Source organism: Rattus rattus, chromosome 13, assembly GCF_011064425.1.
Source record: "Rattus rattus isolate New Zealand chromosome 13, Rrattus_CSIRO_v1, whole genome shotgun sequence".
In the NCBI taxonomy this organism is placed as follows: domain Eukaryota; kingdom Metazoa; phylum Chordata; class Mammalia; order Rodentia; family Muridae; genus Rattus; species Rattus rattus.
Genome location: NC_046166.1, coordinates 15193198 through 15206288, shown reverse-complemented (window position 1 = coordinate 15206288; position 13091 = coordinate 15193198). Strand labels below are relative to the sequence as shown.

General features: G+C 41.3%; 1 pseudogene; it reads right to left on the bottom strand.

Moving 5' to 3' along the window:
* Positions 1-11278: 11278 nt before the first annotated feature.
* Positions 11279-11809, bottom strand: LOC116914575 (annotated as a pseudogene).
* Positions 11810-13091: the final 1282 nt, after the last annotated feature.

Sequence of the window (13091 nt, the reverse complement as noted above, 5' to 3'; positions counted from 1 at the left end):
GCACGTTCTAAATATGATTCTAAATCTTATACACACTTTTGTATCTTCCTATTGATTTCTTGAATTTGTGTTGAATCTCTGCAGTGAGTTTCTCAGACATAACCTAAGCCTCCAGGGAGGCCAAACCCAGCTGCATCGGCAGCTTGTGGATCTGTAAGGTAGGTATTTTACATATATTGACCAGCAACCTGCATCATACAAATCTGGGTTTTAAGGAGTTGGGAATTAATAATTTGAACATTTAGAGTTCACTATTTAGCTTTATTAGGTACCATCTACTCATCAGAATATAAATAATAAAATTCTGAGAAAGAATGGGATTAAAGAAGGAAGAGGGCTTATTTATTTTCATGAAACTAGATGTCAGAGATGAGAGTACACGAGGTGGTCCATCACTGGTGACATCTGTATGTTGACAATTTGTTCTTCCTTGTCATTTGTGGCTTCTGACTTTCACCCTCATTTCCTACCCTGGGTGGAAAAGCCACACTGCTCCATGTCAGGGTTGTTATGACAGGGCAGGAAGCTGTACCTACAGGACAAAATAGAGCTGCGAGCTGGAAGTAGGACTTTCAAATATCCTCAGCAGACTTTCTGTTGTATCTCATTGGCCAGAACTTTGGCATATGGGTATTCGGAGCTCCAAGGGATGTGGGAGTATCTAACTACCTATCTGGTGCATTTCACCATTTCTTCTGCCTGCAATGATTCTGTTAGAGAGAGAAGGGACTAATAGACCTGGGTGGACAGATCTCAGGACCTGCCATCATATGTCAATATGTACCCTGAGCTCAACATGTTTTCTTGAACATTTCAGTAACTCTAATTTGACCTCCATCTTTAGTGAGGTCTATTTGTAGAATTGTCATGACTTGGAAGGGTATTCTGGGAGTCCTCATAGCCAATGATATGACATCTTTGTCTCAGATCCATGCATATTTTTAATTTTTTGCTTTTTTATTAATTAGTTTATTTACTTTATATCTTGATCACAGCTTCTCCTCCCTCCTCTCCTCCAATCCCCTCCCCCCACATCCTCCTATTTTTATCTTCCCTTTCTCTTTAGAAAAGAAGAGGCTTTCATGGATTCTAATCTGCCTTGGCATACCAAGTTGCAATAGGACTATGTGCATCTTCTCCTATTGTGGTGAGGAAAGGCAGCCTCGTTTTCAGAAGGGGATCCAAAGGCAGGAAACAGCGTCACATACAGACCCTGCTCCTGCTGTTAGGAATCCCACATGAAGACCAGCCTGCACAACTATCAAATATGTACAGAGGGCCTAGATCTGTCCCATTTATGATCCCTGGTAATTTAGTCTTTGTGAACACCTGTGGTCCCAGGTTAGTTGATTCTATAGGTTTTCATGTGGTGTCCCTTGATGTCTCTGGCTCCTTCAATCTTGACTAGCCCTCTTTCCTTGGATTCTCATTCTAATGTTTGGCTGTGGGTCTCTGCATCTGTTTCCTCCTGTTGCTGGGTGAAGTCTCCCAGATGACAGCCGTGCTAGGCTCTTGTCTTCAAGTATAGCAGAATATCACTTAATATTGTCAGGGGTGGGTGCTCTCTCTTTCACGGCATAGTCCTTGTACCTTTGAAGCAGAATTTATATACTTGTGGGGAAAACGAACTCATGGGACATTAATACCTTAACATTCCTAATCTGCCCAGTAGTATTGTATTAACTATTTTTTCTGCTGTCACGATAGAATACTATGACCAAAACCAACTTGGAATAAAGTGCTTATTTAGTCTTACCGTTTCAGATAGTATCCATAGTGGTGGAGAAGGCTTGGCAGCATGGGCAGCAAACAGACAGGAATGACATTTCCTTTATATACAGAAAGCAGACAAAGAGAACAGAAAGTGACCTGAGGCTATAATCCTCAACACATATTCGTATGACCAATATTCTCTAGCAATCATCCACCTCTTAAAAGTTTCACAGCTCTCTGCTCCCAGGCCCCCTGGAGGGGAGTTCTCACCGCCTGGTCGGGCGGGCACTCCTGAGGCAGCAGAGCGGAGGAGACCACCAACGCTGCCCACCCCTGCCCACATCCCTGGCTCAGGAGGAAACTGTTAACGGCCTCTGGGTACCCATAGAGGAGGGCCCAGGAGCAGCAGGTCCACCGCGTCTGAGACACCGCACCTGAAGGGACCGACCGGATAAACAGTTCTCTGCACCCAAATCCCGTGGGAGGGAGAGCTAAACCTTCAGAGAGGCGGACACGCCTGGGAAACCAGAAGAGACTGCACGCTGCACACAGTACTGAGCCCAGAGGAAAACACCAAAAGATATCTGGAACCCTGGTGCACGGAACCTCCCGGAAGGGGCGGCGCAGATCTTCCTGGTTGCTGCCGCAGCGGAGAGCCAGTGGGCAGCACCCCGCAAGCGAACTTGAGCCTCGGGTCCACAGGTAAGACCAACTTTTCTGCTGCAAGTGACTTGCCTGGTGAACTCAAGACACAGGTCCACAGGAACAGCTGAAGACCTGTAGAGAGGAAAAACTACACGCCCGAAAGCAGAACACTCTGTCCCGATAACTGGCAGAAAGAAAACAGGAAAACAGGTCTACAGCACTCCTGACACACAGGCTTATAGGACAGTTTAGCCACTGTCAGAAATAGCAGAACAAAGTAACACTAGAGATAATCTGATGGCGAGAGGCAAGCGCAGGAACCCAAGCAACAGAAACCAAGACTACCTGGCACCATCGGAGCCCAATTCTCCCATCAAAACAAACATGGAATATCCAAACACACCAGAAAAGCAAGATCTAGATTCAAAATCATATTTGACCATGATGCTGGAGGACTTCAAGAAAGACGTGAAGAACTCCCTTAGAGAACAAGTAGAAGCCTACAGAGAGGAATCGCAAAAATGCCTGAAAGAATTCCAGGAAAACATAAATAAACAAGTAGAAGCCCACAGAGAGGAGACACAAAAATCCCTGAAAGAATTCCAGGAAAACATAAATAAACAAGTAGAAGCCCATAGGGAGGAGACACAAAAATCCCTGAAAAGAATTCAGGAAAACACAATCAAACAGTTGAAGGAATTAAAAATGGAAATAGAAGCAATCAAGAAAGAACACATGGAAACAACCCTGGATATAGAAAACCAAAAGAAGAGACAAGGAGCTGTAGATACAAGCTTCACCAACAGAATACAAGAGATGGAAGAGAGAATCTCAGGAGCAGAAGATTCCATAGAAATCATTGACTCAACTGTCAAAGATAATGTAAAGCGGAAAAAGCTACTGGTCCAAAACATACAGGAAATCCAGGACTCAATGAGAAGATCAAACCTAAGGATAATAGGTATAGAAGAGAGTGAAGACTCCCAGCTCAAAGGACCAGTAAATATCTTCAACAAAATCATAGAAGAAAACTTCCCTAACCTAAAAAAAGAGATACCCATAGGCATACAAGAAGCCTACAGAACTCCAAATAGATTAGACCAGAAAAGAAACACCTCCCGTCACATAATAGCCAAAACACCAAACGCACAAAATAAAGAAAGAATATTAAAAGCAGTAAGGGAAAAAGGCCAAGTAACATATAAAGGCAGACCTATCAGAATCACACCAGACTTTTCGCCAGAAACTATGAAGGCCAGAAGATCCTGGACTGATGTCATACAGACCCTAAGAGAACACAAATGCCAGCCCAGGTTACTGTATCCTGCAAAACTCTCAGTCAACAGAAACCAAGATATTCCATGACAAAACCAAATTTACACAATATCTTTCTACAAATCCAGCACTACAAAAGGATAATAAATGGTAAAGCCCAACATAAGGAGGCAAGCTATACCTAGAAGAAGCAAGAAACTAATCGTCTTGGCAACAAAAAAAAAGAGAAGAAAAGCACACAAACATAACCTCACATCCAAATATGAATACAACCGGAAGCAATAATTACTATTCCTTAATATCTCTCAACATCAATGGCCTCAACTCTCCAATAAAAAGACATAGATTAACAAACTGGATACGCAACGAGAACCCTGCATTCTGCTGCCTACAGGAAACACACCTCAGAGACAAAGACAGACACTACCTCAGAGTGAAAGGCTGGAAAACAACTTTCCAAGCAAATGGTCAGAAGAAGCAAGCTGGAGTAGCCATTCTAATATCAGATAAAATCAATTTTCAACTAAAAGTCATCAAAAAAGATAAGGAAGGACACTTCATATTCATCAAAGGAAAAATCCACCAAGATGAACTCTCAATCCTAAATATCTATGCCCCAAATACAAGGGCACCTACATACGTAAAAGAAACCATACTAAAGCTCAAAACACACATTGCACCTCACACAATAATAGTAGGAGTTTTCAACACCCCACTCTCATCAATGGACAGATCATGGAAACAGAAATTAAACAGAGACGTAGACAGACTAAGAGAAGTCATGAGCCAAATGGACTTAACGGATATTTATAGAACATTCTATCCTAAAGTAAAAGGATATACCTTCTTCTCAGCTCCTCATGGCACTTTCTCCAAAATTGACCATATAATTGGTCAAAAAACGGGCCTCAACAGGTACAGAAAGATAGAAATAATCCCATGCGTGCTATCAGACCACCACGGCCTAAAACTGGTCTTCAATAACAATAAGGGAAGAATGCCCACATATACGTGGAAGTTGATCAATGCTCTACTCAATGATAACCTGGTCAAGGAAGAAATAAAGAAAGAAATTAAAAACTTTTTAGAATTTAATGAAAATGAAGGTACAACATACCCAAACTTATGGGACACAATGAAAGCTGTGCTAAGAGGAAAACTCATAGCGCTGAGTGCCTGCAGAAAGAAACAGGAAAGAGCATATGTCAGCAGCTTGACAGCACACCTAAAAAGCTCTAGAACAAAAAGAAGCAAATACACCCAGGAGGAGTAGAAGGCAGGAAATAATCAAACTCAGAGCCAAATCAACCAAGTAGAAACAAAAGGACCATAGAAAGAATCAACAGAACCAAAAAGTTGGTTCTTTGAGAAAATCAACAAGATAGATAAACCCTTAGCCAGACTAACGAGAGGACACAGAGAGTGTGTCCAAATTAACAAAATCAGAAATGAAAAAAGGAGACATAACTACAGATTCAGAGGAAATTCAAAAAATCATCAGATCTTACTATAAAAGCCTATATTCAACAAAACTTGAAAATCTACAGGAAATGGACAATTTCCTAGACAGATACCAGGTACCGAAGTTAAATCAGGAACAGATAAACCAGTTAAACAACCCCATAACTCCTAAGGAAATAGAAGAAGTCATTAAAGGTCTCCCAACCAAAAAGAGCCCAGGTCCAGACGGGTTTAGTGCAGAATTCTATCAGACCTTCATAGAAGACCTCGTACCAATATTATCCAAACTATTCCACAAAATTGAAACAGATGGAGCACTACCGAATTCCTTCTATGAAGCCACAATTACTCTTATACCTAAACCACACAAAGACCCAACAAAGAAAGAGAACTTCAGACCAATTTCACTTATGAATATCGACGCAAAAATACTCAATAAAATTCTGGCAAACCGAATCCAAGAGCACATCAAAACAATCATCCACCATGATCAAGTAGGCTTCATCCCAGGCATGCAGGGATGGTTTAATATACGGAAAACCATCAACGTGATCCATTATATAAACAAACTGAAAGAGCAAAACCACATGATCATTTCATTAGATGCTGAGAAAGCATTTGACAAAATTCAACACCCCTTCATGATAAAAGTCCTGGAAAGAATAGGAATTCAAGGCCCATACCTAAACATAGTAAAAGCCATATACAGCGAACCAGTTGCTAACATTAAACTAAATGGAGAGAAACTTGAAGCAATCCCACTAAAATCAGGGACTAGACAAGGCTGCCCACTCTCTCCCTACTTATTCAATATAGTTCTTGAAGTTCTAGCCAGAGCAATCAGACAACAAAAGGAGGTCAAGGGGATACAGATAGGAAAAGAAGAAGTCAAAATATCACTATTTGCAGATGATATGATAGTATATTTAAGTGATCCCAAAAGTTCCACCAGAGAACTACTAAAGCTGATAGACAACTTCAGCAAAGTGGCTGGGTATAAAATTAACTCAAATAAATCAGTAGCCTTCCTCTACACAAAAGAGAAACAGGCCGAGAAAGAAATTAGGGAAATGACACCCTTCATAATAGACCCAAATAATATAAAGTACCTCGGTGTGACTTTAACCAAGCAAGGGAAAGATCTGTACAATAAGAACTTCAAGACACTGAAGAAAGAAATTGAAGAAGATCTCAGAAGATGGAAAGATCTCCCATGCTCATGGATTGGCAGGATTAATATATAAAAAATGGCCATTCTACCAAAAAAGCGATCTACAGATTCAATGCAATCCCCATCAAAATACCAATCCAATTCTTCAAAGAGTTAGACAGAACAATTTGCAAATTCATCTGGAATAACAAAAAACCCAGGATAGCTAAAACTATCCTCAACAATAAAAAAGGACTTCAGGGGGAATCACTATCCCAGAACTTAAGTAGTATTACAGAGCAATAGTGATAAAAACTGCATGGTATTGGTACAGAGACAGACAGATAGACCAATGGAACAGAATTGAAGACCCAGAAATGAACCCACACACCTATGGGCACTTGATTTTTGACAAAGGAGCCAAAACCATCCAATGGAAAAAAGATAGCATTTTCAGCAAATGGTGCTGGTTCAACTGGAGGTCAACATGTAGAAGAATGCAGATCGATCCATGCTTATCACCCTGTACAAAGCTTAAGTCCAAGTGGATCAAGGACCTCCACATCAAACCAGATACACTCAAACTAATAGAAGAAAAACTAGGGAAGCATTTGGAACACATGGGCACTGGAAAAAATTTCCTGAACAAAACACCAATGGCTTATGCTTTAAGATCAAGAATTGACAAATGGGATCTCATAAAACTGCAAAGCTTCTGTAAGGCAAAGGACACTGTGGTTAGGACAAAACGACAACCAACAGATTGGGAAAAGATCTTTACCAATCCTACAACAGATAGAGGGCTTATATCCAAAATATACAAAGAACTCAAGAAGTTAGACCGCAGGGAGACAAATAACCCTATTAAAAAATGGGGTTCAGAGCTAAACAAAGAATTCACAGCTGAGGAATACCGAATGGCCGAGAAACACCTAAAGAAATGTTCAACATCGTTAGTCAAAGGAAATGCAAATCAAAACAACCCTGAGATTTCACCTCACACCAGTGAGAATGGCTAAGATCAAAAACTCAGGTGACAGCAAATGCTGGCGAGGATGTGGAGAAAGGGGAACACTCCTCCATTGTTGGTGGGATTGCAGACTGGTACAACCATTCTGGAAATCAGTCTGGAGGTTCCTCAGAAAATTGGACATTGAACTGCCTGAGGATCCAGCTATACCTCTCCTGGGCATATACCCAAAAGATGCCCCAACATATAAAAAAGACACGTGCTCCACTATGTTCATCGTAGCCTTATTTATAATAGCCAGAAGCTGGAAAGAACCCAGATGCCCTTCAACAGAGGAATGGATACAGAAAATGTGGTACATCTACACAATGGAATATTACTCAGCTATCAAAAACAATGACTTTGTGAAATTAAGTAGGCAAATGGTTGGAACTGGAAACTATCATCCTGAGTGAGCTAACCCAATCACAGAAAGACATACATGGTATGTACTCATTGATAATTGGCTATTAGCCCAAATGCTTGAATTACCCTAGATGCCTAGAACAAATGAAACTCAAGACGGATGATCAAAAAGTGAATGCATATCGCTCCTGAGAGACACAGCCAGAATACAGCAAATACAGAGGCGTCGCCAGCAGGAAACCACTGAACTGAGAACAGGACCCCCGTTGAAGGAATCAGAGAAAGAACTGGAAGAGCTTGAAGGAGCTCGAGACCCCATATGTACAGCAATGCCAACCAAACAGAGCTTCCAGGGACTAAGCCACTACCCAAAGACTATACATGGACTGACCCTGGACTCTGACCTCATAGGTAGCAATGAATAGCCTAGTAAGAGCACCAGTGGAAGGGGAAGCCCTGGGTCCTGCTAAGACTGAACCCCCAGTGAACTAGACTGTTGGGGAGAGGGAAGCAAGGGGGAGGGTTGGGAGGGAACACCCATAAGGAAGGGGGGGGAGGGGATGTTTGCCGAAACCGGAAAGGGAATAACACTCAAATGTATATAAGAAATACTCAAGTTAATAAAAAAAAAAAGTTTCACAACCTCCTCAAATAGTGCCACTAACTGGGTACTAAGTATTTAAACATGAGCTTATGGGGGCATTTCTCATTCAAACCATCATATTATGTACATAGCATCTTCTCAGCTTGACTTCTTTGCAATGGGCCATCTCTCTCCTCGGCCTCCCTGGTAGCTCCCTTGGATCTCACGACCATCTTTCATCTCCTCCTGGGACTCACCCTACAGGTACCTTGTTGATTTCCTTTATTTCTTCCTAATAGACTTTCACAGTTGCCCAAGGCCTAGTTTGGAAAGCAGGACATTGGTTGTAGGCTAGTGGGCCTGGAAGCAAAGAAACAGAATCTCAAGAACAGGGAAGGACTGGTCCATGATTGATGATGGATTCAGAACTGCATCATAAATGGTTTTTTCCCAAGGAACCTCAGGAAAGTGGCAGGAGAAGCGATTGAGGTCTATCAGGGAATGGCCATCTGAATTGGTGTCACTGAAGAGGCCAGGAAAAGACTCTTTCATGGTGTTGTGGCAAGAAAAGCAGTAATGACTTATTGAGGACTGACTTAATCAAAATCTATGTGAATCGCCATGTATCAGAACTCCTATAAGCCAGCTCATGAAGGCCTTCAGTGTCTCCATGATGTGGCAGCTGAATGAGCAAGAAAGCTTTACTGTGGCCTCTGTTCCTTCCTTTCTTCAGTGTGCTGTTGCTTCTCAGTCCCTGACCTGTCTTTCCCTGCAGTTTCCGCCAGCACCTTGCATCAGGCTTGCGGCTTAGCCAGTGAGAGCCTGGGTAGATACTTAGAGGTGCCTGTAAGACCTTAACATCTGCAAAGTCGCACCTCGATCTGAGCCCCTATTGGAGACTTTTGCTTAACTGAAATCAGAAGAGCTTTTAATTATATTTCACCTCTCAAGGGCCATTTAAGAATCAAGCCCATATTTACAAATGGATTTGAAGTTTTATCAGTATGGGGAATTAATTCTGTTACCTCTCAGTGCCTAGAAAAAGTAAACAAAAGAAAGGAAGCCTAATTATTTGTTCAGTAATATGGGAAGTGTGGCCTCTGGCCCAAATCCCGCAACCTTTGTATTTTATCTAGTTAAAAACACAAACATACTAGATCGTGGTATCAGATGCCTTTAGTCACTTGAGGCAGAGGCGAGAGGATCTTTGTGAGTTCAATGCCAGCCTGGTCTACAAAGCAATTTCCAGAGCAGCAAAGGCTACCCAGAAGACACTATCTTGAAAACAAACCCATAAAAAGACTCCTGCCCCCAAAGAAAAACACCTCCACCATAAACTTTAAAATATTTGATTATAGATAAACAGGGTTATTTCAGACACAGTTTTTGTTCCTCCCGACTGGAATTTATTTGGGTCAACAAAGTGAGGATGTAGAAAGTAGGCCATCATAACTTTTTCTCCATAGCCAAATGCTCATCACTGACAGACGCCAGGAACATAGCCAGCACAATCATGAACCAGAGAACAGGTTATTCTAGCTAGGGCAGACATAGATCTAATCTATGAAGCAGAGGTGAATGACAATATGTATATATGTATATATATATATGTATATATGTATATATATATATAATTTGCTAGTTCTTCATTCTCCAATTAGCTCATTTGATTTATTAAAATTAAAACTCTCATGAAATTTAACCATTTTATCTGGACTTTGGATGCCATTCTCACCTTTCATAATTGGTTTCTTTATTTCTACAGGGAAGCCAAATATGAGCCTCATCATTGATTTGAAACTCCTGGTTAGCCACATAAGAAAAATCAAAAGGAGACAGGTAAACGTAATTTTAATATGTTTTATTTAAATCAATATATTAATATATTATTATGTAGTTAATCTAAATATTCCAAATATTGATTTTACCAGGGTATTCTAGAGGGGTGATGAGAGAGATGGAAAGATTGATTGAGATTGAACTGGTTCGCTTCCTGATAGAGCCTAAGAAAAGCCATAATGGGACATTTGTAAATGAAGGGCATCATTGAAGCCAAGTTGAAAAGTTATAGAGGTTGATAGCATGGTTTACTTCAAGATTGAAGGTTTCAGAGCCTGGGCAGCTAGTAGTGTAGCTCAGTCAAAGTCTAAAAGACTTAGATTTAAGAGTTCCTTAGGGAAGAGATAGTAGTATGATGTGATCCAGTTTTAAAGCCCTTAGAACCAAAGAAGGTGTTGGTGTTAAACCTCAGACGAAAACTAAAGTGGGTGAGCTGGAGGCAGGGCTGGGGGTTTGCTGGTGTGATTTCCAAGATCAAATGCAAACCTTGGAACATCCAAGACTGCATTCAGACTGCAAAATATGAAGAGCAAAATTTCATTCTTTCCCACTTTTTCATTCCATCTGGGTCTCTAGGTGATTGAACAGGGCCCACTCACACTGAAGACAGAGCCTCGGCATTCAGTCGACCACAGCTCATTTCCTCTGGAGATGACTCCCAAACAGACCTAGGGCTGCCAAACCACTGTGTTGTCTCTTCCCAGATAATTAGTTCAGTGCTTACCGAAGCCTTGAGAAAAATAAATAATGCTTTGCCAGATATCTAAATATTTCTTATTTTCATTGCATTGCCACTCATAAGTGACCATCATGATGAGGTATTTTGTCTTTTTAAGTCAGATTCTAATTCTTTGAAACATGATGTTTTGCTATTACAACTCTTCTCAATTCGGAAGGGCTACATTTCATGCAGAGTTACAGAAAGCAGTGACTCCAGGACCTCTACAACTGAGGGTTGTCATAGTTTTTATAGTAGTTAATTTGATGTATTTTTTTAATTTAAGTGCACTTTATTTTTAGACAACCCACATGACATGTTTTTTTTCTTAAAAAAACAAAAAACAAAAAACAAAAAACAAAAAAACAATGCCTCCACTCCAAATAAATCATGGTCAGAATAAAAGCTCAAGGTGATATCAGTCTCATTTGTCCTAAGTGCTGGTGTTGTATGGATGGTAAGCAGCAGCCAAGTATGGTGACCGGCGATAGATTCAATTTGTTAACATTTTTCCATCTCTTATCAATCCTTAAAGAAAATCATGAATGGAGTCACACCATCTTCACGGTAGTCCAGGAGAGCAAGCATGCCATCAGGATTCATGTTTTCACCAATAAAAAACTGGTAGTTATTGAAATTAGCAAGGATGTGCTTAATTTCCTCTGCAGCTCCAGTCATAAAAGGCTTTATCCTTTCTGGTTTCTGTTCTTCAAGTTTGTCCTTGAGTGATTTCATGTAGTCTTTGATGTACTTTCTGTAGGCCTCTTTGTGAAGCTGGTTTCTTGTAAGTGATGGTTCAGGACAATGTCAACACCGGTGACTACTGTGCTTTCAGTACCTTCGCCCTCTGGACCTCAGCGGAAGCATTTCCACCAATGAGAGAATCATCGATGGCACGCTCTGTTCTACTGACCAGCTTGCCTTCCACCGCCAGGCACAGACCATCCTCAGTCTCCCGGATCTTGTAGATGTCAGAGAACAGCTCGTCATGGCTGATGAGGTCCTGGTAGATGATCATCGTGACGGCTGGGGACAGTGGCGCTAGCCTGACAGCGCAAGCGAGCAAGGTGCAGCCGGAGAGGCACTCGGGGAGGGGAGGGAGTGGGCGGAAAAGCTTGATGTATCATTTTGATTGGCCCCAATACCCAGATATCTGTCCAAGCATCTCTAGGTGTGTCTGTGAATGTATTTCTGAGATGAATATTTTAAAATTAAGTAAAGAAGACCTCCATTCTTAATGTAGTTGGATGTCATCTCTCTAAAGACCTGAAGGAAAAAAAGAATGAGTATGAAAATGTTCTGTATTTTCCAGACTGTGTTTAAGCTATGTGACAAGGCCACTCCTGCTTCTGCATTAGTCTTGACTGGAACTAATACCATCATCTTTTCTTGGCTTTCAACCTTCGAGCTCAGGCTGGATCTATATAATGGGTTCTTCTGGGTACTCGGTTTTCAGACTATAGATTTTGCTGCTTTTCAGTCTCCATTTACTCATTTTCATCAGTTCCTCTCCCAACTGTGTGTGTGTGTGTGTGTGTGTGTGTGTGTGTGTGTGTGTGTGTGTGCAGAAAAACCCAGACTGAACCCATTCTTAGACTGAGCTCATAGAGCTATAAAAGTGGCGATCAACCTAGTATAAAGACCCCAGCTGGGGTTCAGAGCTAAACAAAGAATTCACAGCTGAGGAATGCGAATGGCTGAGAAACACCTAAAGAAATGTTCAACATCTTTAGTCATCAGGGAAATGCAAATCAAAACAACCCTGAGATTTCACCTCACACCAGTGAGAATGGCTAAGATCAAAAACTCAGGTGACAGCAAATGCTGGCGAGGGATGCGGAGAAAGAGGAACACTCCTCCATTGTTGGTGGGGTTGCAGACTGGTACAACCATTCTGGAAATCAGTCTGGAGGTTTCTCAGAAAATTGGACATTGAACTGCCTGAGGATCCAGCTATACCTCTCTTGGGCATATACCCAAAAGATGCCCCAACATATAAAAAAGACACGTGCTCCACTATGTTCATTGCAGCCTTATTTATAATAGCCAGAAGCTGGAAAGAACCCAGATGCCCTTCAACAGAGGAATGGATACAGAAAATGTGGTACATCTACACAATGGAATATTACTCAGCTATCAAAAACAACGACTTTATGAAATTCGTAGGCAAATGGTTGGAACTGGAAAATATCATTCTGAGTGAGCTAACCCAATCACAGAAAGACATACATGGTATGCACTCACTGATAAGTGGCTATTAGCCCAAATGCTTGAATTACCCTAGATGCCTAGAACAAATGAAACTCAAGACGGATGATCAAAATGTGAAGGC